The sequence below is a fragment of the Aethalodelphis obliquidens genome, unplaced genomic scaffold, assembly GCF_003676395.1.
Source record: "Aethalodelphis obliquidens isolate GAN/ISIS:26980383/991018 unplaced genomic scaffold, ASM367639v1 scaffold6, whole genome shotgun sequence".
In the NCBI taxonomy this organism is placed as follows: Eukaryota; Metazoa; Chordata; class Mammalia; order Artiodactyla; family Delphinidae; genus Aethalodelphis; species Aethalodelphis obliquidens.
Window position 1 is genome coordinate 33,894,063 of NW_020837950.1, and position 27,845 is coordinate 33,921,907.

Genomic DNA, 27,845 nt, shown 5'->3' on the forward strand with positions numbered 1-27,845 from the left:
CAAGATTGCATGGTACTGGCACAAAAACAGACATATAGATTAATGGAACAGGATAGAAATCCGAGAGATAAACCTATACACATATGGTCACCTTATTTTTGATAAAGGAGGTTAGAATATACAGTGGAGAAAAGACAGCCTCTTCAATAAGTAGTGTTAGGAAAACTGGACTGCTAAATGTAAAAGAATGAAATTAGAACACTCCCTAACACCATACACAAAAATAAACTCAAAATGGATTAAAGACCTAAATGTAAGTCCAGACACTATAAAACTCTTAGAGGAAAACATAGGCAGATCACACTATGACATAAATCACAGCAAGATCATTTTTGACCCACCTCCTAGAGAAATGGAAATAGAAACAAAAGTAAACAAATGGAACCTAATGAAACTTAAAAGCTTTTGCACAGCAAAGGAAACCTTAATCAAGATGAAAAGACAACCCTCAGAATGGGAGAAAATATTTACAAATGAAGCAGCTGACAAAGTATCAATCTCCAAAATTTACAAGCAGCTCATGCAGCTCAATATCAAAAAACCAAAAAACCCAATCCAAAAATGGGCAGAAGACCTACACAGACATTTCTCTAAAGAAGATATACAGATTGCCAACAAACACATGAAAGGAATGTCAACATCACTAATCATCAGAGAAATGGACATCAAAACTACAATGAGGTATCACCTCACACCAGTCAGAATGGCCATCATCAAAATATCTACAAACAGTAAATGCTGGAGAAGTTGTGGAGAAAAGGGAACACTCTTGCACTGTTGGTGGGAATGTAAATTGATACAGCCACTATGGAGAACAGTATGGATGTTCCTTAAAAAACTAAAAATAGAACTACCATACGACCCAGCAATCCCACTACTGGGCATATACCCTGAGAAAACTATAATTCAAAAAGATTCATGTACCACAATGTTCATTGCAGCTCTATTTACAATAGCCAGGACATGGAAGCAACCTAAGTGTCCATCGACAGATGAATGGATAAAGAAGATGTGGCACATATATACAATGGAATATTACTCAGCCATAAAAAGAAATGAAATTGAGTTATTTGTGGTGAGGTGGATGGACCTAGAGTCTGTCATACAGAGTGAAGTAAGTCAGAAAGAGAAAAACAAATACTGTATGCTAACACATATATATGGAATCTAAAAAGAAAAAAGTCATTCTGATGAACCTAGGGACAGGACAGGAATAAAGACACAGATGTCTTGAGTCCGTGGGGAGGGAGAGGGGTAGACTGGGACGAAGTGAGAGAGTGGCGTGGACATATATACACTACCAAATGAAAAGTAGATAGCTGGTGGGAAGCCGCCACATAGCACAGAGAGATCAGCTCAGTGCTTTGTGACCACCTAGAATGGTGGGATAGGGAGGGTGGGAGGGAGACGGAAGAGGGAGGAGATGTGGGGATATATATATATATATATCTGATTCACTTTGTTATATAGCAGATACTAACACACCATTGTAAAGCAATTATACTCCAATAAAGATGTTAAATAAATAAATAAATAAAAGAGAGGGAGGGGACCAGAAGAGGTATCATCCAAGATAAGAACTTTGCCTGGAACTTGAAGAATTTGGACATTTAGCAAATCTGGGTGAGGTATTTACTGGAGGTAGAAGAAGCCAGAGAAATGTAAGGATAATGTTTAGTAGAGAGAGATTACCTCCTTTGAACTTGCATGCAAGAGGGTACAAAGTGGAATCGAGAAAATTAAAGATAAGAAGGTGGATAGAATCCAAATTTTGAGGAGAAATTGGAATGAAAAACAGCTGTCTGACTAGTTTATTCTACCAGCAATGGAGAATTATTGATAGGTTTTGAGTAGAGGAAGGGATATGATCAGATTGCACTTAGATGACATTTATCTGGAAGTTCTGCAAAAGATGGTCATGAAGAGAGAGTAACTGAAAACAGGGAAGTTAATGAAGTGATTAATGTAATCATCTATGGGAGAAGTCACCAGTATTTGAGCTAGAAAATGGTGATGGAAATGGAGTAGATGAGATGAAAGCAAAATATATTATGGAGATAAGATAATAGATACTGTCAATTGATTAGATTTGTGGAGCAAAGAGACAATAAATATAGAGTCAGGTTTGTTAACTTAGGTGACTGGGAGGATGATGGTGACATTAATATAAGTGAGGAAGGGAGGATGAGTATGGAGGAGGAAATGGGGGAGAATTAAATTTATTTTGGATGTTAGTAATAGGATATATGTGTGGGATAGACTGTTGATGTTGATCAACAGGTGGTTCTTGTTTATGGACTAGTGTTGCGGAAAGAGCTTCAGTCACATCAGTAATGTTTCTTGTAAGAGGTGGATTTATAATGACCATTTGAATGGGGATGTCAGATACTGATTGGTGAGCTAAAGAAACTAGAGACACAGCGTCTTACCTCAGGCTACTGTAACAAAAAATCATAGACTGCATAGTTTAAACAACAGGCTATCTTTTTTTTTTTTTTCAGTTTTGGAGGTCAGGGTCCATGATCAAGGTGCCAGCCAATTTTGTGTATGATGAGAGTGGTCTCCTTGGGTTGCAGGCAGCTACCTGCTCACTATGTCCTGACAAGAGGAAAGAGAGAGCAAGATCTCTGTTATCTCTTCTTATAAGGGCACTGATCTCATTCATGCAGGCTCCACTCTCATGACCTAATTACATCCAAAGACCTCATCTCCGAATACCATCACACTGCAGGTTAGGACTTCAACATATGATTTTCGGGGGACATACACACTCAGTCCTTAATGCATAGATATTCAAGTCAAGGAGAAAGTAGCTAAAGTCAGGGTAGAGAAGATTCTTAAAGAAGTTTAATCAGAAAAGGCAAAAGTGATTGAAGCTGAAAATTTTGAGTCATTTCCATAATATTAAGAGAAAGAGAAACATTTAATCTAATTGATCATTGAGGAGAAGCCAGGAATGTGGAAATGCTACCTAACTTTTTTTTTTTTTTTTTTTTTTTTTTTCGGTACGCTGGCCTCTCACTGTTGTGGTTTCTCCCGTTGCGGAGCACAGGCTCCGGACGCACAGGCTCAGCGGCCATGGCTCACGGGCCCAGCTGCTCCGCGGCATGTGGGATCTTCCCGGACCGGGGCACGAACCCGTGTCACCTGCATCGGCAGGTGGAGTCTCAACCACTGCGCCATCAGGGAAGACCCTAACTTTTTAAAGTGTTTGTCATGGCAAGATTTGAAATTTGGCTTTACATTAATATCCCATGAATGAAAAAACAAAAAACAATTCTGAGACTTTTAATACAAATATTAGTTTAGCCGATTTATAAAGTTTATTTGGCATGGTCTCCTTGCTGAAGATGGTTGTTTCTCTTATTCAGTTCACTTTTGATCTGAGTCTATTTAGACTTTGTTTGAACATTGAATCTGTGGATTAAAGGAATTATAGACCTAGATGAGCCCCCTAGAGATGATTTTAGAGTCCTGTTTTTCAAACTGTGTTCCTAGGAACCCCAGGGATGAAGAGGTTGTGTATCACAGTTTACCTTAGATGTGAGAGTGGTGAGTGCCTGAGTGGGAATAGACACCTCCCATATTACCCCCACCCCACTCTTCAACCAGCCAGATCCACGTGGATTCTGTGTTATATATTGGGTTGACCAAAAAGTTCGTTTGGGTTTTTCTGTAAGATGGTACAGAAAAACCTGAACGATCCTTTTGGCCAACCCAATATTAGGCTACTAAAATGCCATTTGAAGAAAGGATTTCATGCCTCTATGTCTACACTAATGTGAAAAGCAATGTTCGAGATCAAGATCAAGGGTCTGTAAACTTGGTCTGTAAAGGGCCAGATGATAAATATTTAAAAAGTTGAAGTCCATACTGTCTCTGTTACAGCTATTCAACCACTGTAGCAGAAAAGCTATTATAGACAATACAGAAAGAAATGAGCATGGCTGTGTTCCGATAAAACTTTATTTACAAAAACATGTGTTGGATTTGTTTATAGACCCTGATCTCTAGCAACCCTCCACTCATTTTACATGTTAAGAAATACAGGTAGAGTGAGATTAAAAGACTTACTTAAGGTAATATAACAGTAGTTGTTATGAGAATGAAACCTCAGGCTCCTCATTCATTTCAGTCACTCTCTACTCCACCCCATCCATACGCAGTGTTTCTCAAAATTCCTCAACATGGTGTTCTGTTCACATTCTCACATTCTGTAAGATTCAGTTAATTATATATCCTTGTTGTGTACTCTCTTCACAAACAGAATGCTTTGCAGGTATTGTCTCTTTTAATGTTTGCAACAACCCTATAATGCAGATATTATTCTCCATTTTATAAAGAAGAAAATGGAAGTTTAGAGACTTGCCCAGTGTCACAATTTTAATTGACTTCTGAATAATCCTTTTTGGCTCAGGCCACTCACCTTAGAATTATCACCTACTCCTCCCTTCCTCTTGGACACCACAGTCAATCAATCAGGAATTTGGCTCTGCCTTCAAAATAGGTTCAGAATCCAGCCACCTCTCATCACCTCCACGATTACCATCTTCTCCTCATCTACTGTCATCTCTCTCCGGGATAACTGCAATGATCTCCTGGCAGTTCCCCCTGCCTCTAGCTTTGTACATTTAAGGTTTATTCCCACCATGGCAGCTGGAGTGTTCTTGTTGAAACATGAGACAGATAATGGCAATTCTCTGCTGAAACCCTGCCGTGGCTACCCATGTCACTCAATAAAGGCAGAAATCCTACTGTGGCCATCATGGCCCTGTATAATCTTCCCAGTCTTAACTCTCTTCCTCCTCTCCCCTCTCTCTTGGTACCTAACCTTGTGGGCTTCCTTACTGTTCCTGGAAAGATCTGGCTGGGCCCCGCATTAGGGCCTTGTCTCTATCTGTTCCCCTACCGGCATTGCTTCCCCTCCTCCACCCCATATCCACATGGTCGCCCACCTACTCACCCTCTTCTGGTTTCTGCTTACATGCCATCTTCTCAATAGGTCTAGCTTGAAAACCTTATTTAATACTGCATTCTAAACTTCCTTGCCACATATTTTCCAGGCCATTAACCCAGTTCTATGTTTTCTTTTTCCCATAGCATTTACCAGCTTCTAATATACTATATGATTTATTTATTATGCTTCTTGTTCATTGTCTTACTCTCTCTCAGTCCCCAACCAATGTCCTTGACTGTACAGGGATCTATATTTTGTCAAACTTTGTTTCCTAGTGCTTTGAGCAGTGCTGGGCAATTAGTAGGCACTGAATAAATATTTATTGAATGAATGAATGAATGAAACTTTCTTATTTCAAGGCCAGGTTCTTAATAACTAAATTATATTCTAAAGGAGTGAGAATTAAATGAGGGAATGAATGAACAAAATGAGTGACTCTTCTACTAGTTTGAGAGTTCACTGAGAGACCTTGGGTTGTATGTGAGCATGTCTGGCTCAAAGAAGGTGCTTAGTGACTGCTTGCAGAAGTAATGTATATCCTGCAGCACCAATTCTGACATTTGGTAGCCCTGTTACCCTGCAAAATACTTCCCTCCTGTTTTGGCCCATCATGACCACAATTACTTCTCTTAGCCAAAAAAGCCCTTTTTCCCCTTGGCTGAGATTCAGACCCTGCTGCTATCAGCCAGAATGGGCAACAAAAAGGAACTTCAGAGGGAAGGACAACAGTCACTTTCTTTCAACAGGCTTCCTCCCAGGCTGTTTAAGCCTCTCTCTATGTCCTCTGTTTTAAACCTTTTTGCTTTCTTTGCTTTGCAGGATTCTAACTGACAGCCCAAAGAGGTGACTCTGGCTGGAAAGTATAAGAGTGGGAGAATCCTGGGGAATCCCTTCCTCAGGAAATACTGAAAATTCTTGTATTTTATATTCCAGAGCCCAGATATTGGGGCAAAATCAAAGAAAATAGCAATTTGGTACTTACAAAACAGCAATTCTGTAGCAGCAAATTTGTCTATGGCAAGTTCAGTCTGAAGACAAAGCCCTGATAACTCCTTCTAATGCTCTTGCACCCCAACCTCCAACCTTAAGTTTTTTCATGTCAACACATCCTGAGTGTCAGAAAATTACAGGTACCAGCTCTGCCACTTAGGAACTATGTCATCTTAGGCAAGTCACTTAGTTTTTCTGAGCTTCATTATATTACCTGTAAAATGGAAATATTAAATCCAGAACATCATGGGAAAAAAACCAAGATACTGTGTTATTTGTGAAATGCTTTCTGATTTTCTTTAACAGTTAATTTCTATATATGTGACAAAATCTCATAGCTCTACACACACACACACACACACACACACACACACACACACACACACAGAATACATCTAAAAATTGGTGAAATCTGAATAAGATCTGTAGTTGAAACTGGCCAATGTCAATTTATCGGTTTTGATGATGAATATAAGATATATGGAAGATGTGACCATAGGGGAAAGCTGGGGGGAGGATATACAGAATTCTGCATTATTTGACAATGTCTTGCAAGTCTAAAGTTATTTCAAAGTAAGTTTTTAAAAAAGTTAATTTCTGCTGCTTTTTGTCCTCTTGAAACACCTTCCAAACGCTTTTAATAGAACATGTCATACTTAGAACTGCTGGATCTGATTCTCTCAAGGACTCTGTGCTCCTTGAGGGTGCAGTTGCTTTCCTATCTTTCTTATCTTATCTTATTCACTAGACTAGCATACTGCTTTGGCACAGGTTGGTGTTCACAAATTTTTATTGATTTTTTTCAGCTCAGAATATCAAAATAAGCAACTTCTCTTCTTAGATACTCTGGTGCTGAAAATATCTGAAAATATTTAAAGAAAATTAGCTTTTGTTGACGGCCAGTCACTTTATATAAAGTTCTTTTAATTAATCCCCATAGCAATCTTATGAGGTATAAACTATAATTCCCATTTTACAGATGAGGAACCTGAGCCTCAAAAAGCTAAATATACTCGCCAAAGATGGGCAGGATGGAGGTAGATTCAAGCCCTAAGTCTGTCTGGCTCCGAAGTCCATTTTCTTTCATTCATTCATTCATTTATTCAAAAATGTTTATGGATCAATGAGTATTTGTCAGGGGGGTCATTCGCAGACCTTAAAATATAGTCACGAACAAACAGAAAGATTGCTCCTATTGTGCGGCTGATATTCAAGTGACGAAATACTGATGATAAAGAGTAAATAAAATTAAGAAAAAAAGCACGTGGACACAAAGGAGAAAGAACAAGGAAGGGAAATTAAGACAGTGGGGAATGAGGGCAATTTGTAGTAGGAAATAGAATGTTCAGGGTAGGCTTCACTGAGAATACAAGATTTGAGCAAGGTTGATACAAGATTTGAGCAATGGAGTTAACTAAGCAGATCTTTGGGTACAGAGCCTTCTAGGTGGAGGAGCAGCCAGTGCAAAGGCCCCCAGACTGTGGACATGGGCCTGGTGTGTGTGTGGACAGGCAAAGAGGCTGCCTTGATTGGAGCAGAGTAGGCACATGGGGAAGTAGTAGGAGAGGTCAGGGATGGAATGCAGATCATAGTGGACCACAGAGGTCATTGCAAGGACTTGTGAGGAGTTTGGTTTTGCTCTGAGACAGGAACTACTGCAGTGTTTTGAGCAAAGGAGTGACATAAGCTGACTCACACCTTTATGGGCTCTCTCTGGCTGCCGTGTGGACCCTAGACTAGGCTGAAGGAGTCAAGGTCAGAAGCAGGAGACCAAATGAGAGGCTGTTGCAGTATTCCAGGCTAGAAATGGCAGTGGCTTCAAAATGACAGTTGGAGTTGAGGGCCTACCCTTTTCCTAATACTTCTCTCACCAGATGATGGCCTGTCTTTCACTGGTGTTTATAGAACCTCAGACAGTTTGTTCATCAAGCGCAAGGTGGCCTTTTCTTTCTCCCCCTGTACCCTGTGGCTCAGATCCTCACTCTTTCTCCTCCCAGCTTCCCACACATGCACCCTGAAACCGATGCTGCACATCCTAACTCCTTCCTCTGCTCTGGCCCACTGTGTGCCCCGGACCTTGCCACAGTGGCCCCCAGACTCTTTCTTGCCTGCTTGTTCCTGTTGGCTATTGTTATTTTCTCAGACACCTGTTTGCCCTGATCTGTTATATGTTGTGAAACAAAAAGGCTTGCGGTTGCTAATGGATGAACTTGGAAACACAGTGGGGCCTCCACCCATCACCCCAATGCTGGGAGGCTGGAAAACTGACTCTCAGTTTCCACTCCTGCCAGCTGAGGATAATCAACACCTGTCTCATGGGAACATCGAGTGGCCCAATGGGACAACACGTGGGGAGTTGCGCTGCAACAAGAACATTCCGTAGATAATAGGGAAGAGGGAAGAGACTTTGTTCAATGCACACTGGAGCCAAGCACTTAGTATCCACTATCTCATGTGATCTTTACAAGGACTCTGTGGGTTGGTGCTAACCTTCCTGCTTCCCAGATGAGAGAGACTCAAGAATAAAGTAGCCAGCAATGAGTCTATTGCCAATTCTATTTTGGGGGTATGGGCAACCTCCAAAGCAGAAAGAAGGTTCACATCTGTAAAAGACAACAAATTCCTTGCTAAAAAAATAAAAATGAAATGATAAAAAGAAAAGCTTGATTTCTCAGGCCTGGGCATGTGAGTCAATGAGTCAAACCAGCAAATTCTCCAGTGCCTCTGTCAAGTGTCAGCCCTCATGTGGATGTGGACACCAAGTGAGGGTTTCCCACAGCCTGCTGTGGGTGCTTCTCCTTGACCTACAGAGGGAAGGGTTGTGTGAATGCTTTCCCATGACACCAAAATGCAGCTAAGCAGAAAGGACACATGGCTTGGGGCTGGAAAGACATTTATTACAACCTGGCAATGGAATCCATTTGGCCCAGTCCAGCTAAGAGTGGCAAGTTGGGACAAGAGTCGTATCTAATGATAAAGAACTCCTCTTCATTGTGTGTAGTTGTCTTCCCCACTCCCCACAAGGTGCAGGGCTCATGAGCATGTGGATTGTGCCTGGGGTGCAGAAATGTACTGAGAAGGTGGTGCCTAGGTAGCCCTGCCCTGCATGTGTTAATCACCCAGTTAGAAGGCCATTTGGGCTGATTTGTATCTTGTCAGCATTTTAAAAACTGGTAATTTTCTCACCCAGAATGTGATATTTCCCCTTTGCCAGAATCTGGAAAGGAGGTCAAAGGAGTTGACATCTCCAAAGCCAGGAGCCTTTTATTTCTTCTGCTGCAGGAGTTTTCTGAATGCTGATAGAAGTATGGCTGTGATGGCTAATCGTATGAGTCAACTTGGCGAGGCTATGGTGACTAGTGGCCTTCCAAGCAAAGACTGTGTTTTCCCAAAGAAGGAATTTGGTCTCCAGATTGTAACATAGAAATCCTGTTTGAGTTTACAGCTTTTGAACTCAAGTGGTATTCGAAGGGTGTCTGCTGTTTTACTGCAGACTCAGAAAGGGAGACTCCACACCGTTGCCTACTGGATGTCAAGCTGGTAGGGCTGGGGCTAAGCAGCAAGGCTGCAGTGTCTTTAGCCACTCAGCCTTTTGCAACAGGCTTTTCATTTTGTAGGACAGAACTGATTGGGTACAAAAGAATACGAGTGTTGGAGTCAAAGGGCCCAGGGGTATGTCCATGGGCAGATTCCAGACATTCTGAGAGCTTCAGTCCTTTGAGAACTTTGAATTAAGTTGGGGTGCCCATACTTTGTAGAGCACCCCCTCTGTTATTTACTGTTGCCACATGGAACCCATATCTTGATTTTATTCACCAAACATATTGAGTGTATTTACTTTGGTTTATTGGTTTATATTTATTTTATTAATTTCTATTGGTTTATATTTATTTTATTAATTTATTTTATTTATTTTCATTAAGTGATAGTGTTACATGTATTAATTTATTGTAGCAGGAGATGACCTCATTGTGATGATAAAATCCCAATCATTAGCAAAGAGGCAATTTTATAGTTAAATTAGGTGACTTGATATTAATATTGCTATACCTGCTTCTCTTTTTGTCAACTTTTGCCTATCATATAATTTTCCAATTTTTTATTTTATTTGATATATTTATTTTAGGAGTGCATATTATGATATATGAAGTTGTATTAAAAAAAAACCTCAGGTTCTGTCCCTTAATAGAGGAATTTAACCTATTTACATTTTTGTGATTACCAGCATATTTGGCCCATGTGAACAAAATTTAATCAATGTAAATTACCCATAAGGATAGCTGAACTATCGAAATAGGTTGGGGACTACAAAAGCTCCCTTTCAGTACTCCTGAAGTCCTTTGGGACTCTAAAATTCCACAATGTTCCTCATTTGTACATGTGGATGCTGGAACCCTTATCTGAGTATTCCCTAAAGTGGTACCTAGTCAAGAAGCAGGGTGCAGCTGAATCATGGCCAAGGAGGCTTCCATTTGTATATTTGCAAGCTGCTTCCCTCTTTGCTTCTGCATCTTTCCTGCTTTGCTTTTGGATTTGTCCTTTCAGATTCCTGGCTAAGGAGATGACTGCCTGAGTGATACTATTTTTATATTACTTTCTAAGACTCAATTATCTCTGTGAAATCCTGCAGCAGCAGTTCACTCACTCATCCATCCATCCATGCATTTATGCATGCATGCATGCATGCAACCATCCTTCCATCCATCTTTCCATCTATCTATCCATCCATCCATCCACCCAACAAATATTTACCAGCATACTTTATCCACCAGCTCTTGTTCTGGGTGCTATTAGGAGAGATCACTTAAGTGTATAGATAAACTATTTTGGAGGTCTAGAGAAATTCTACCCTTGGGGACCACAGGGGACAGTTCTAATCTCCATTTCCACGCACAGCCTCAGCTCTGCAGACCATAGCTTTGTGTTTGTTCTGGCCTCTTTCTCTGAGCACAGGCCTGTGATCTGCAGTGCCATGGGTGACCACTATTCTTGGCCTTGGCTTCATCTCATTCTGCTCCATCGTGACAGTTCAGGGCCCTTGGAGTTCCTCTGAGGGCTCCTGCCAGGGGTTTCAGTCACCTCCTCCTCTCACTCCTCCCTGAAATCGTGTTTCTGACAGTGAAGACTGATGTTGACCCCTCTCCTCTCTGAGTCTCAGGCCTTTTGATCATGGTTGCATTTCTCCAAGTGGATGATTCCTTTTCTTCAGGGGTGGCCCTTTTAAAGAGTGACCCCAGCCTGGAAGCCCATTTGGAGCTGTGGGAAAGGAGCATCCCATCCTGATGGATGGACATACCTGCAGTCTCCAGAGTGGCTTTGCCCCTGGACCTCACTGCTCATGCTTAGCGCTCAGGCTGAGGCTCTTGCTGCTCAAATATCCCCATGATCCCCTGCATGCTGTGGGTGGTGGCACAAGCCAGGTTTCCTTGTCCTTTACTTCTCTCCTGGATGTGATTGCATGTCTCTCCCTTAGGAAAGAGATTGACATGAAAAACAAACTGAGAGTAGTGTAAAGAGTTCCGTGAAGAGATGGCTGCAGTGCTCTGAATCACCACCTCCCAAGTCCGAGGTGGTGGGACAGGTGAGGTTCAGCGAAGGCTTTCTAGCAGAAGGGCCCGTAATAGGAGGCCTGAGTGGTCGAAGGGGTTAGCAGTAAACTGGAGGGTGGGCAGGAGAGTTTCAGGTGGAGTGAACACCTTGAGAGGTGATCAAAAACCTAGAATCAGTCCCCTGAGCCAGGAGCACTGGGTGTGAGGGAGAAAGTGATGTGGGAAGGAAGGAAAGGTAATCTGGGGCTACGACAAAGGACCTGTTTCTCACTCTCACTCCTGGGATACTGCCACCCCAATGGGAGGGAAGCACCTGAATCCATAAACCTCTCCTCAAATAAATGAATCTCCTCCAAGGGGTACTTTCTGATTGGACCCTTGGCAGGTGAGTGAAGCAGATGGACACACTTCAAGTCACCTTCCCTTGTCATACTCCACTTCAAGGAACACCAGCCCAGTTCCTGAAAATTCACGTTGCAAAATCATGTGGATACTCTCACTTCAATTCTGTAAAAACAACCACGTGAGAAAAAAAGGCTGGAAAGAACTACGTAAAAGGATGTAATTATGTTAGGGTGATGTGTTTGCTGGTGGGTATTCTTGCCTCTATATTACGTGGGCTTTCTTGTTTTTTTTTTGGTTTTGTTTTACTAACTTTAAAATTATTGTAAAAAGAATTATACTTGAATTACATTCAAAAAGATCTCCAACAGACATCCTGGGTCTGATTTCTAGGTCACGGCCAGAGAAACTCATCTCCCAGGAGGAATTGGTCTTGGTTTGTAATATATTAGCAGAGGCTCTATTAGGAAATGATAAGGCCACATACTGAGGTCTCTAGAAATATAAGTGATTTCTCTGCCGATGGCAAGGAGTGTTATCCTACATCAGCCTAATGAATTTGCTCTTTTCGCATTTATGGGTCCCGTTAGGGTGTCTCACTTGTGGTGGTTGCTATTTCAGAAAATGGAAGGAAATTCAGCAACACTGTTTGTGATGTGGCTGCAGAATTCCCTGCTGGCTGAGGGTCCCAGAGAGCCCAGCATACAATACCCTTTGTTTAAGCATCTGCATCTTTCCCTCAAGCGGGCTGTCAGCTCCAGGGAAGCAATCACCTTCCCTACTCTCACACAAACCAGAAATCGAAGCACAATTTGGCCTCTTTGTCATTTTCAAAAATCAAATCTGCCTAGGGACCAAGTTTCAGCAGCAGATGTTTTTGCTTTATGTTTTATTTAAAGATGTTTAATTTTGAACCTTGTGTATTTCCAGTGTGTGTGTGTGTGTGTGTGTGTGTGTGTGTGTTTTGTAGAACAGACTGTGTAGATGTATAAAAAACCAGTGATTTATGTGTAACAGTCATTTCATTAACAGTCAGTGCTTTTTAAAAAATTTAAAAGATGAATTAAAATTAATTAAAGATTAATTAAACTCAGATAAAATTATTATAGCTATTATTTTTATTATTTTACTTAAAATAATAACAACTATACGACAAATATACCAAATATTCCATGGCAAGCTTTACACCAAATGGTTTACATATAATTTCTCTTTAAGCCTTATCAGAATGTTATGAAGTAGACAAAGAAATTTAATATCCATTTTATGAATGAAGTTTCAGAGGGGTAATGACTTGCCCAAGTTCTCACCACCAATGAGTAGGAAGCTAAAACTTTAACCCAGGTGTGTTTGATGCTACAGAATATACATGAACTATAATCTATGTGCTATTACATGTACATATGTGTATATGTGTGTGTATACCTTTATATCATGTTATCTATATATGACGTCTGAACTTTCAAGTCATTTTCTCTCTGTCTCTCTCTTTCTGTCTTCTCTCTCGCTTTTCCTCTTCACTCCTTCTGATTGTTGACTAAGCCTGTTGTTCAGAGACATGACCTGCAGATTCTCTGAGCTTTAGCTTCCTCGTCTCATGTGCTGGTTGGTGCCAACAAGAGCTGGTGGTCTGTGTAACCACCAAGGCTGTTGTGAGGATTAAGTTTGAGGATGGATGTGAAAGCCCTTTATGAGCCACAAAGTGTCATAGTCACTCTGTCCTGTGCCTTGGGCTGCAAGTCCTCTGGGATGAGGATTTATCTTTCAGGAGAGACAGGAAAGTAAGGAAAACAGGAATCACTGCTGAGCCAGCCTCACAGACAAGCAGGATTTAGAAAAGGTCACATGGGATCCAGCAAAAGTCCAGGAACCAGGATTAGTCACCATCCCAAGGTGGGGGCATCTGTTTTTCCGACTTCAAGATTATGTCATCATAACAACTTCACTGCTCTCTGCCTCTGCTTATGCTGAACCTGCCATTATTGATTAACTTATTTCTATTCCTGTTTCTCCATTTTATGACTTTTGCTACCTCATAGCTCACAGCCATCTCTTCAAAGTTACTCTGCTTTAGGACCACTGTTAAGGACCACTGACTCTTTCTGTAGGTCTCATTCTCAAACAGCCAAGGAAGAACATTCAGTTTATTAGCATTAGTGTTGTGCTGGTAAATATTTAATAACTGGCTATCTGTAGGAGATTGGGGTGGGAGGAAGTCCTGATTTGTAGAGTTTGTCAATTTCCATGATGCAAATATTCCCACGATGGTTGATTTCAAGCTACTGACACAATGTCATCTGGCTCCTTGAATCCTGAAAATTGAATAGTTGGATCCTATCAGCTAGTATGAGCTAGCTTCTGCCCATCACTTTCATCCCATCTGCCACTGCACAGTTTCTGGTCAGTTTGGGGATTGTCTGGCCTTGAACTGGGTTCCCATCCTGGTCCACTTAACTATGGCCATGGTACCAGGAACATGTGTTGAACCTTTCTCAGGAAGTCCTTGGGTAAGAGGGGGTTTCCAGTGTGTAATGATCTCCAACACAAACATTATTTGTTTAACTCTCATTTTATGGATGTCTCCGAGACCTTAATAAAATAAGAGGAAAACTATAAAAATATAAATTAGGAAATGACTAATGCTGCAAAAGATGTGTAAAAAATATGAAATGGGAATTCAGAGACAAGAAATGTCACTGCCAGGTGGAAGCAAAAAGGAAGGCTTTTCGGATCCTATAACGTTTGAACTGAGCCTTTCAAGGATGGCAAGACTTAGAGATGTAGAAATAGAGGAGAATGTGTTCAGGACACAAAGAACAAGAGCTGGAACAACACATGGACTAGAGAAAGCATGGATAGGTATGGAGCCAGCACTTCAGTTAATGCAGTAGAAGGTATGTGAAAGGGAGAAGAAGGTGATTGTATTATCAAGGAAAGTCATAGAGGACCTTTGGTGTAAACTGAGGTGGTTTGAATACACTAAACTGCTTTTCTCTGTTGTTATTACCAAATAAAAGTGGAATATAAATTTATTTGTGTATTATCTATACCGTTAACATGGGTCTATTGGAATAGAATATTGAAAGCTTATGACAATAAGACTCTGCTAAGGTTCTTGACCTTCTCCATCCTTTTAAACACCTGACCTTATTATTTATATTAATATCTTGCACTAAATAGTGTCAAAAACATGAGGCAGACCATTGGTGAGAATAAGATGGGTGAATCTGGAGACCTGTGTCTTAGTCTCTGCTTTGTCACCAATTCGAGGAATGACCTGTGGAAAGTCGTCTCTTTGCCAACCTTGGTATCCTCACATCTGACATCTTGCAGGATGGTTACTTGATGGTTGTTTTCCTAGACTTTCTGAGTCTATAATCACATACACATGATCTCTCCAACTTTATTTCAGATAAAGTCATTCATTTTGGGATGCTGGAAAATAGCAAAGAACTCTGTGCCTTTGGCATGTATAACTCTCTTTGGGAGATAGCTAATACTGGAAGCACTGCCAGGGTTCATGTGTGATGGTGGATGAGAACTCTGGTTAATTGAATTTTTTTTTGTTGTTGTTGTTAAAGTGAAGATTAGCTAGAAAAACCTATATAAACCCTTGCTGTTAGCAATATGTCTCAAGTGTACTAGTTAACTTTTTTTCATCTAAGAAACACAGTTTTTTAAAATAAGAAACCAGGCACATAAGGACTATGTATGTGCCAGCCTCTGATATAATTACTATAAAACAACGTCATATCATCATCATCGTCATCATCGTCATCACCATCACAGCTATCATTTACTGAACGTTTATTTTCTGCCAGGTACTGTTCTGAGAGCTTTATATGCATAATTTTAGTCAGTATTCCCAAGAAACATAAAAGCTAGACAAACATGTGGTGGGTTGAATGGTGGTCCCCCAAAAGATATGTCTATGTCCTAATCCCTGGAACCTATGAATGTGACCTTATTTAGAAAAAGGTCTTCATAGATCTAATTGAGTTAAGGGTCTTGAGATGAGGATATCATCTGGATTATCAAGATGGGCCATAAACCAATGAAAAATATCCTTATAAGAGATACGCAGAGGGGAGACAAATAGAGAAGAAGAAAAGATCACATGACATTAGAGGCAGAGGTTGCAGTTGTGTGGCCATGAGTCAGGGAACACCCTGTGCCTCCTTGAGGAGATGACGAACCGATCATTTCCTACAATCTTCAGAGGGAGCACAGCCCTGTTGACACCTTAATATCAGATATCAAGCCTTCAGAACTGTAAGAGTATAAATGTCTGTTGTTTTAAGCCACTGAGTTTGTGGTAATGTGTTACAACAGCCAAAAGAAACTAATATACACTTTTTAACAAAGATGAAATCAAAGCATAAAAAGGTCGATTAAACTTACCTAAGATCCCATAGTTGGTAAATGATATTACACGAGACTAACCCAGGCAACTTTAGAATTTGCTTTCGACCTTACTAGAATATTGCATCTCAAAACTCTATCTTCATGGAGATATATAAAATACCAGTTACATTACACTCTGAAATGTTCTTTGAAAACAAGGGGCAAACATAAAGGGCTATAGGAGCACATGAGGGACATATAACCCAGCTTTTGGGGAGTGAGTATCAGGGAAATTATCCCAGAGGAGATGATGGATATTGGGCTGCTTTTTAACGATGAACATACTTTTCCAGATTATAAAGTGGGGTAAATTTTCCAAGCAGAGAGATCAACCATAGAGGGTGGGAAAGAGCAAAGCACCTTTAGGGAATTTCAATAGTTAGACATGGCCCAAGGGGTTCTGAAAGAAAGATGAGAGGTGTGATAGAAGATCAAGGTGGAGAATAGCTGATGGTGGGCCTTATGTGCCAGGCCAGAGACTGTAGACGCCTCAGGCTGTTGGAGAGTTTGGATGAGTTGGTGCAGGTGATTCCATGATCAGATCCATCTCTTACAGACTCACAGTGAAAAGCACCCTGGAGGATAGAATAGCGTGGGTTGAGAGCAGAGGCAGACTATCCTATAGCAATAAATGGGATGTGTGTTAGAGTACTGGAGATGGTGATGGAGGAAAGAAAGCACATTTAACAGATTATTCGGAGGTGACATGAGTAGGATTCAGTGACTAATAGGATGTAAAAGGCAAGAGGAAAGAGGATCATGGGCTGCCTTGCAGGTTTCAGGTTTGGGGAACTGCTCACACAAGAAATAAAGGAGGTACACAACTGGGGGTAGAGGCAGGGGTGGAGTTGGAGATAGTGAGTGTGAATAAGTATTTCACTGATGGCTGAGGGCCTCTCCATCAGGGTTTTTATCATGAATGTGTGAACATCTCCATATGACCATAGCTTTGGAATTACATTGTAGTACACATGGAATTTACAATGTACTCCAAGAGAAGGAAGAAGAAGGGAACTAACATTGACTACCTACTACAGGTTGGGTGTCTAACTTACATTATCTTACATTATCCCAAAATAAGACTTCCATATAAATGTTATCCATATTTGATAAATGAGGACGCCAATTAAGATATATGGGGATATATGTATATGTATAGCTGATTCACTTTGTTATAAAGCAGAAACTGACACACCATTGTAAAGCAATTATACTCCAATAAAGATGTTAAAAAAATAAAATAAAATGTTAAAATTATAAAGTAACTGGACCAATGTCACAGGGTTAGTAAATGTCTGGGGAGCTCTGATTTTAGATCCCATCTTCTTTTTTGCTGCCTTTTGGACATAGAGGCAGAATGCTCTTTGACTCACACCTTCCCCATTTATTAGTCTGACCTTTGGAAATTTGCTTAACCACTCTATGCCTCAATTTTAGCAGCTGTCAAAAGGGGATAAAAATAAAGGTGCTTGCTCTCCCTAAGTCAAGTTAAGGTCATGAGTGAAATCTCTGCAAATGGTAAAAGCCTAGAAGAATATGAGTAACTGTTTATGTGAGTAGCCTAGACTTTTCCAAAAAAAATTTTTTTTGAGGTAATCCCTGACTTCAGCAAGTTTTCTTGTGAATTTCTAATTCTTCCCTAAAAGTCTACTAGCATAAGTTTTTTAGTTAACAGAGTTTTAAAAATCAGGGCTTATTTAAACATTCATATCCAAATCACTTCAAGCAGTTTCTAAATGTGCTTCTCTGAAAATCCTATAAAAACTCATTCCATTGATAATGGCTTTTTGTTGGCTGTGTGAACACCAGACCTATCGCTTTGTCTCATGAAAGGTGTCCGGAGACAGACACACCTTACGTTATACTTGGAGGTGATATTAGAAGAAACTTCCAGCACCTCAACTGAGCAAGACAGGTTTGGTTCCTTTCGGAATGTAAGTGCCTAGTAAGTGTGGATTGATTCTCAGTAATTCTGTAAACTCCAGAATCTAGCACAGCCTTGTGTCTTCAACATAGAAACTAGGTGTTTACTATGCAGTTTCCTCAGCTCTACAGCAATAAGGTGGTATTTGTTCATCCCTAACCTCTACCAATTCTAAGACTGATTTTTTTTTTTTTTGGCCTGGGAAAACCCAGCATACAAAAAGGAAGAGAAATGTAAAAAACAGCCAAGCAGCCAGAGATAGAAGCTAGTAGCATTTTTCAAAGGCATGGGTTTATATGTGTGTGTGATGTAAAGTAACATCATCTTCTGTTATATCTTTAAAAACTGGTGTGAAGAGGTAACAGAGCAGAAAGGTCAAGAAGACAGTTATATAATTAGCAGAACAAATCTCTTTTCTCAGAAGAGGGAAACTGTCTCAATTGGACAACTCTGCTGAAGTCTCTGAGGACGATGAAGATAGGGCACAGTGGAAGGAAAATTAGCCTGAGAAATCAGGATACTTTGTTTTGTTCTTAAGCTTGCTGGCACTGGGTTTTTATTACATGCAACTGAAAGATCCCTGTGACTGCACCAGTGGCTGTGTAGAGCAGAGGATTGGGAAAAATAGAGTGTATTCACACTCTACTAGAAAAAGGAATCTTAATCCTAATGCCGTGGAATGGGTCATCTCAATCCTTTAAATAATTCTAATTGGATATTTTTGGGCCAATTGCCCAAACGAGCCGATCATTGAGGCCAGGGTGGTAGAATCCTCATATTAGCTAGGCCTGGGTTATTTGTTCACTCTGGAAGCCAGGGTAAAGGAGTGGTCAGCTCTTATCTATCAGTCTTAGCGTTAAGGACACTGCAATATCCAAGATATTTCTGTGGTTTCTGCCAGGTGCTCCCCCATTCACTGTCTCTCACCTGAAATCCCATCCTATTCACTTCCATGCCTGTGTAGACTCTTTGTGACTGAGGACTCAGTTCCCCTGTCATCTGCTCTAAGGCACCTTCCTGGGCAGCTCTTACCTGTAAAGGCTGTTTTCTCTGATATGGCACATGCTTTACATGTCACCAGTTCACCACAGCTCACTGAGCCTGAATCTCATTCAATCCCTTTTCCAGGCCATTTGTCTCCCATAATGTATCTCGTGTGTCTTCCTTCTCTTTCTCATCACTACCTTAGTTCAGACATTCACTTCTTTTCACTTGGACGACTGAATATTTTCTTAACTTTCTGCCACCACTCTAATTTCCTTTTCATCTGCCATTTCCTTCAGGGTAATCTTAGCCAAAGCACACAGCTCTGACCATGTCAATGCCATCTTTAAGAAAACAATAGGATGAAGTGGAAAGGCAGAGCTGAGTGAGACTGAAACCTGGTGTGTGCTAGAGGTTCCTTTCTCAACTGCTGTCAGTTCACCTGAGATCCAGTCCAGAAGGTTTGACGTGAAATAATGCAGCAAAGTTAGAATCAACTGATATAGCTGTGCTAATGGGGTGCAACTGTGGGAAGGTACCAGAACTGGAGTGGGGAATTGAGGTGGGGAACAAGCAAGGACCAAGATGAACGAAGTATGAGGAATCCCCAAATGGGGATGTTTCAGAGGACGGGAACACAGGGTTTCATACAATTAGTCATGGTCTGGCAGGTTTCAGTTGTTTTTAAAGAAAGAGGCATGACCCTGCCCACTGGGACTGTGGTGTGCCTTGATTGTGTTTGGGTATCCAGGTAGATTTATTTATTTATTCACCAAGCAAATATTTATTAAGTAGCTAGCATATGCCAAACACTGTGTATCAGAGAAGGTTGCACAGAGGAGCCTGGGAGGGTGATTATTGTTGACCGACCCAAGTGGACATGGGCAGAAAGAAGAGTGTTTTTTCGAGCTTCGTATTTCCCAGCACATTCAGCCCTGTGCTTTCTGCCCAGTAGGTATTCAAAACTAGGTTTACTGAATTGAAAACCAATTCATGCCACTACAGAGTGATCTATGGACTCAGAGAAACTAGGGGAGGAGTAATAAGCATCTTTAGTGAGCAAACAATATGTTCATGGGCAAAAGATACAACTTTGCTCTGTCTTGCTTATTAACTAGAACCTAAACTCCCTTGATGTGTCTTTTTTTTTCTTTCTGCTTCTTCCTTCATTTTTCTCTCTGAAAAGTTCTCATTAACACATTTTAATGAGTATAAATGAGGACTCCATGTCCCAAGAAAGAGAAAAGCCAAGCAGTGTGTGCAGAGAGAGAGGGAGAAAGTAAGCAATTATTGCTGTAGGTTTTGTATTTCAGGGCCATCCTTGAATCTCATGCTGCTTGCCAACTCTTAATTGCATGAGAAAGATGAGATTGGTGATTAAAAGCACAGACAAATATAGATATGGTAGAGATGTGGATATCGATATAGATATAAATACGATCTCCCTGCTGTTATCTTCAAATCTGTGCCATTCATTTGGTTTCCCTTTGTTCTTCTCTCATGTTTTATTTTGATATATATCTTTTTTTTTTTTTTTTTAAGTCAGAAACCATAAGAGATTCCTTCAAGCCATTCTCCTGTCACCCACTGTGAGATCCTGGGCTTAGGAAGTGTTGACTTTGTGTGTTTTAACCTCTCCCAACAGATCCAGAACTCTAACACATGGGCAGATCTGGCCTGTCAAACCCTTGATCAGGGTTATGGGAAGAGATATGGCATAGCCCCCACCCATCACTGTCATACAGACTGCTCTTGTTCCAGACCCTGCCCCTCAGGTCCTGATGGCCTTGATCTCCATTCAGGGCATGGTGGGTGTGGCCCCTCTGGACCTGTGGTCTACAGTTCTATTTTCTTTTAATTCTCACAACAGCCCTGTGTGGTAGGAATAGATTTCCATAGGCTGGTAGTTTACAATCTTTTTGAATCTGTGACCTGCCCCCACCCTTTTAGTGTCAACATTGTCCACTAACTATACTTCTAGTATCCATTCAATGAAAAAGTCACCATGAACAAAATCTAACCTGAATCGATTAATTTTTACGTTGATGTACATAATAATAGCAAAATATTAAAAATATCCAAATTCATTTAACACTTACAACATGCCAGGCATGGAGCCAAACATATTATCACTCGTGACAGCCCTATGGGGCATATTCTCTGATGGGCTCCATTTAACAGATTGGAAAACTGAGCCTGTGAGACAGATGAAGTAGTTTTCTCAAAGTCACACATCTAATAAGCAGCAGAACAAGAATTTAATCATACACAGTAAGGCTCCAGAACCAACATTCTTAACCATGATGTGGTTTAGATGCTCATTTGAAAACAGTAGGAGACACCTACAATCCCTATTGTCAGATCCTAGTTGGAGACCAGAGGATTGTCATGGGATGAATGAGATAACGTGTACAGAAAAATCACATAGTGCCTGGTATGCTCAGCAAATGTTATTCACAAGGATAGTGAATGTCTTTGACTATCACCCTCACTGCTAAAATTTTTAAAAAGTGATCTTTCTATGATGACTGTAAAGGTTGAGGACCAAGATGCCAATAGCCTTGAAACAGTGGCCTTGGTCACAGGGGTGAACCGGCTAGGGTGAGTGGGATGGTGCTGTGACCCTTGGCGTTGGCATTATTGGCCCTAAAGTCAGTATCCTCATCCTTGGGTGGCAGCAGCAAGGGCAGAGGGTCCTTTCATGGACAAGGGGGAGAGAGTGACCACTTTTGGTATCTTTGGTGACCAGTAATAACAGCACTGCGATCCAGAGAGGACAAGAGAAAAAGGTAAAAGTCCAGTAATTCTCAGAGCATCTATGATACACCCTCCTAGCACCTGGCAGAACTCTTCTGGGGGCACTTGACAGTGGGGGAGTAAGAGGGCTGAAAGTTCATGTGTGGTCCTCTTTCTCTCAGGCTGGTTTGGCCCAGAGCACAGTTGTTACAATTGCAGTCATCCATGAGGTTTGTATGAATTTCCTCTTCCAGCCATGTGGTGGGCAAGATGGCCTGGAAAAATTTTCTGCTATGGAATATCTATGTGTTGAATAAATTACAAAACAAACAAACAAACCATACACTTTCCAGTGTGTTACTGAGCCCACAAGAAAGTATGGAATTTACTAAAGGACAAAACTGCAAACTAACAAACTGAAACCAGAGAGGTGAGTAATCATGAAGGCAGAGTCATCCTGGGTAAAATGACACAACCAGGTACCTGAAGCTTTGAGGACCATTGATCACACAGACTATGAGAAAATGGATCTGGGACTCATGCAACAAGGTTGGTACTGGACTTAAGATCCCCTCATAAACCATGACTCTGTAAGCGCCTATGTAGTCAGTGAAAAGCTGGACTGAAAAAAAAACACCTGCGTGCAACTGACAAGAAAGTGTGTTTGTCTTTGCTGTGACTCTGGATAGAACTGAATTAACCATAACACTTGTCTCCCCTGGAGTTTGTTAACTCCAGACCAGGTCTGTTCTCATGTAGATCTAAGATTATTTTGTACCGTTCATAGCATCAGGAAATATAAAGCCAAAAAATTAAAGTGGCCCCAGCTTGAGAGCATTCCCTGGTGTCCAGAACCACCATAGGCGAATTCTCTTAAGGGATGAGCATTTTCAACTTGGAGCCTTCAAGATGCCCACAGGTTAACTTCAGCCAAATATAAACTCCTAAAGAAAGATGACTAAATACCCAAATATGCATGGGAACAGGCCATCATGAGTGATGGTCAGCAGAAACATTGAGATTATCAGATACAATCATGTTTGTAGAAGTAAAAGATGGAATAAAAATAGCAAGAAAAAAAGTGACTATCAATCGTGACCAAACAGATCAGGTAAAAGAATGAAAGGGAACTTCTGGAGATAAAATATAATTATTGAAATTAAAATCCAATGGGTGGGTTAAAGAAAAGATGAATCATAATGATGATTGGACAGTTGACAGGTGTATATTACTATATGCTTGGCACTTTTCTAAGCTCTTTGCAAACACACCTGATGAAAGAGGGAGTGAATTAGAAGTTAGATATAGACAAATTTCCCTTATAGAGTCAAAGAGATAGGAAATATGAATGTGAGTGCTGTGTCTCAAATTTACTACTGTCAGATCTTAGACATTTTATAGAGCCCTCAGTTTCCTCAGCTATAAAACAAAAAAGAGGAGGCTATTTATCCAGAATGTCTGGGATTTGGTATACTTCATTGTAGGACTATTTCTGAAGTTTAGGTTTATTAACACTAAAAGAGTAAAATAATAATTAAGAGAGAGACTGACTTGATACAGCTTCAATATTTATAAGGTACATTCTTTTGGGACATTTTATTGGCTTTTTAAATATTCCCTTATTAGGGATATTTAGAAATTGGATGTCTAGTTACACAATTGTAATTGAATGCCTCAAAATAGTTTTAATCTGTCCCAAATCATATAAATGACCGAGAACCCTCATGGCTTGCATGAGGATGCCATCAAGTCTTCACACAGCAAGTATTTTCAGTCCATTGGGTCACATTATTCCCACACATGGTGAGTCATGGCAAACTCATTCATTATTAGAAGATGATTTAATAGGTGGATAATCATTAAAAATCCTATTAGTTACAACAACTCTATTCTTTAGGCGCTGCTAACATTTAGCATCCATGAAAAAAAAAGTTCCATACTGCCCATTTAATAAGATTGTTCTGACAGTTAAAGAGATAATAGAAATACAGTTAATTCTACATAGTAAGTACTTATCCCTCTCAGTGTTCCTTGTTTGCAAACAACAAAAAGAAACTCTGGCTTATTTAAGCAGAAAATGAATTAAATGGAAAGCTGAGTGGGAAGGCTCACAGAATTAACGGGAAACCTTGGAAAATGGACAGGGACCAAAGGAGGCAAGGCCCAGCCACCAACCCATGACAGACCCAGTTGGCTAGGATGCCCACTCTAGCATCTCTGAACTGGTCACTTACTATCACACCACTGGATTCCTGAATCAACTTCTTTGACAAATAATTTCCATCACCCTTGTGCCTCTAAGTCACCCATTCAAGGTTCAGAGTCCTAGGGGTTGAGGGCTGTGAGCATCACCTGTGTGCTGGTACCCTCAATACATAAAAGTGGAGACAGCATATGTTCTCCTTTGGCTTCTGTCCCTAGAGACGCTGGCCTGATCCCACTCTTCTTGGTATTCCCAAAAAAGGAAAGGTGTCTGCATGCTGGGAAGCTACAGAAGTGGAGACACCACCAAAACTCCCAAAATCTTTACTCCCTCAAATCAATAGTTAGTGGGAGTACTGGAGTTTAATAAATGTAAAATTTAAAAAGCATCTAATCTAAATGAATTAAGATCTTGTTCTCTGGCACCAGTGATCTATTAAATTTTTTCCTAGGAATTATATTTTTTTTATTTGCAAAAATAAGTCATTCACAATAGGAGGGATCCCTGAAGTGATGGACATGCTCTGCATGTTGACTGCATCAATGTCAATATTCTAGTTGTGATGCTGTACTGTAGTTTTGCAAGAAGTTATCATTGGGGGAAACTGGGTAAAGTGTATATATAGGATCTCTCTTATTATTTCTTATAACTGCATGTGAGTTTATAATTATTCCCCAAAAACTTTATTTTTAAAGGGCATGTTTGTTGCTAAAAATATATATCAAACTCTACAGAAAATTCCTTTTCATCAGAGAGCCCCTAAACCAACTCACCTGAAGGAGAACTAACATTTTGATATACAAACACGCACACACACACACACACACACACACACACTCCTATAATGTGATTTCCTATAGAAAAAAATACATATAGACAAAACATATTTACTTCAACAGATTTTTTGCAACATACTCTTTTCACCCAACAGTATATACAGACAACTCTATGTACAGACAACTCTGTATACAGACAACTATGCACAATGACTTCTAATCTTTTTGTGTGAGGCTTCCTGACTTTTCTGGACCTCTCTCTCTGTCTCCCCGTTTAAGCTATGAGCTCCTTGGCAGACAGGACCTTCACCGCTGCATCTTCAGCATGTAGCTACATGCCCAACACATGGTGGGTCCAAAATATGTGTGTGGGATGTCAGAAAAACCTGTCATCCTACACACATATATTGTCCACAAAGAAACAAACTGCCCAATGGGAGCATTACAATGTGTAGTAATATTTCACTGAGGGCAAGCCCTAAGATGCCCAGGAAACAGGGTGTCAATTTGACCTTGGAGGGGGATCTGAAAATCTCACTGCCTTCTCTAGCTGGTATCCTCTATCCATTTCTACACTGGGTCTACCTGACTCATTACTGCTTTGGTCTTCAGGGACATACTCCTTAATTATCCCTCTGGCTCAGTAAATGGCAAACCCCTGTCTATCTTGCATTGGGTTGCATTGCTGCTGGTCCTTGAAGTTTAATTTCAGAAAGTAAGAGGCCAATGCCAAAGGTACCTCTTTATTTTGGTACAATTCCACAAACATTTGCTCAAAATCCTAGTATGTCACAGTAGGTGCTGGGGACACAGAAGTTAATTCAACCATCGGTAACAAATTACTAAGCATTTTCTGAATACCTACTGCATGCATAGAAGAGGGCATTCCAAAGTAAGATGTGGTCCCTGCCCCTTCATAGGATAAAATTTCCTGGAGAAGATACAAATAGATTACTACAAACATTGAAATAAAATAGCTTGAGTGTTATAGCAAAGGTACAAACACTATGTTTGGGGAATGCTGAGGTGGTAACAATTTTGATTACCATGGTCCCTGTGCAGAAAAAAATGACTGAAAGCTTTACAGAATAATTATGACTTAAGCATTATGGAATATAAATCATATGTATGATGAAGAAGATCAATATATCATTCTATCTATCTATCTATCTATCTATCTATCTATCTATCTACCTACCTATCATCTATCTGTCTCATTATAGCACAGGGGGAAAGGAGAATAATTTCTCTTGGTTGTTCTGTGAGCAGGAGGAACAACTGGCTTCAGGGTGAAGGTAGTGTTTGCAAAGAATTGTAATCAGCAAATATAATTCACTAGAGAGACTGGGGATGATGAGAGAACAGCCTGTGCAAAAGCTAGTAGGGGGCACAATACAGATGGTATTTGGGAAAGTCAAATATCTAGTGTTATTGGAGCATGGATATGAACTTCAGATTAAATAGCAAACACCAAAAACATGCTCCCTTGGAAAAATTAATCATTCCTCCATTCCATTTTTATTGAGAGCCTCCTCTAGTCAGAATGGCGAATGCTCATGTAGTAGTTAACATTTACCTGGCACTGTCCTAAGTGTTTTCCATATATTAAATAATATCATCCTCACAACACCCTATGATATACTATTATACTATACTCTTATCACTTTCACTTTACATAGGTAGAGATTAAGACACAAAGAGGTTAAATGGTTTGATCACACAGCTGGTAAGCAGTGGAGACTTTGATCCAGAAAGTCTAGCAGTGATGTCCATTCTTCACCATGACACTATCCTGCCATATACAGAGTTGTGTGCCATGTGTTGGAGATAGAGGCAGCCATGGGCATAGCCTTAACCTGTCCTTGAGAGCTTACATTCTTGGGGTAGATATTAAAAAGGCAAAAACATGCACAAAATTAAGTGTAAATCAGGGGATTCTGACATGGTCTGGAGTGCAGATGGGGCTGAGGACAGTTGCACCTGAGCAGGTGACAGTTATGCTGTGACCTGTAGGATGAGTGGGGGTTATCCAAGTGAGGAAGATGGGGGATGTAAGAAGAAGTCTGTTCCTAGACTAGGAATCATCCTATGTATAGGCCTTGAGGCAATAGATAAGCATAAAGAAGGCTGGTGTGACACAAAGGCAGTGTTAGGGAGTGTCACTTAGGTCAAAGATGTGAGAAGTAGGTAGTGGGTTTTGCAGGGCCTCTGAAAAAGCATTGTGATTTTTATCCTAAGTGCAATGGGAATCCTTTGAACGGTTCTAAGCAGGGAGTTGGCATGAGTTTCACTTGAAAAAGCTTCCTTAGGCTGCTATTTGAAGAATTGTGTGTGTGTGTGTGTGTGGTGGTGTAGGCAGGAAAGGAGAGCAAGGGGTGGCTGCAGGGAGCTCTTGCAGGAGATTGATGTAGTCATGATGGTGGCTTGGATGGGGGTGGTGACTGTGAGATGGAGAGACAAGCAAACACTCAAGAGATATTTTGGAGATGGAATCCATGAAATATGGTGATTGATTGGATGTGGGGACTGAAGAAGACGAGTTTGTCTGAGATAACTCCCTAATTTCATGACTCTCTGCAGCAATGGTTGGCAAACTTTTTCAGCAAAAGGCTAGATAATAAATTTTCTAGACTTCGTGGACCATATGGTCTCTTGCAACTACCCAACTCTGCTGTTTTTGTGCAAAAGCAGCCATAGACAACAGTAAACAAATGGACATGGCTCTGTCCCAGTGAAACCTGATTTAAACACAGGAAGCAGGCCAGATTGGTCTGTGGCTTGCCAACTCCTGGTCTGGAGAGTGTGAAGGTCACTGAGGTATGGTACTCTGGAGGATGATGGGCTAGGCAAATAATTGTTTATGTCATCATTTCCTTTCCTTTTCCTGATAACACCATGAAGTAGCTGTTAGGATTCTTTTTGTTAGAGAGAGTAATCTGCACTATTAATGACTGTTAATGACTTTTTCAAGGTCACACCC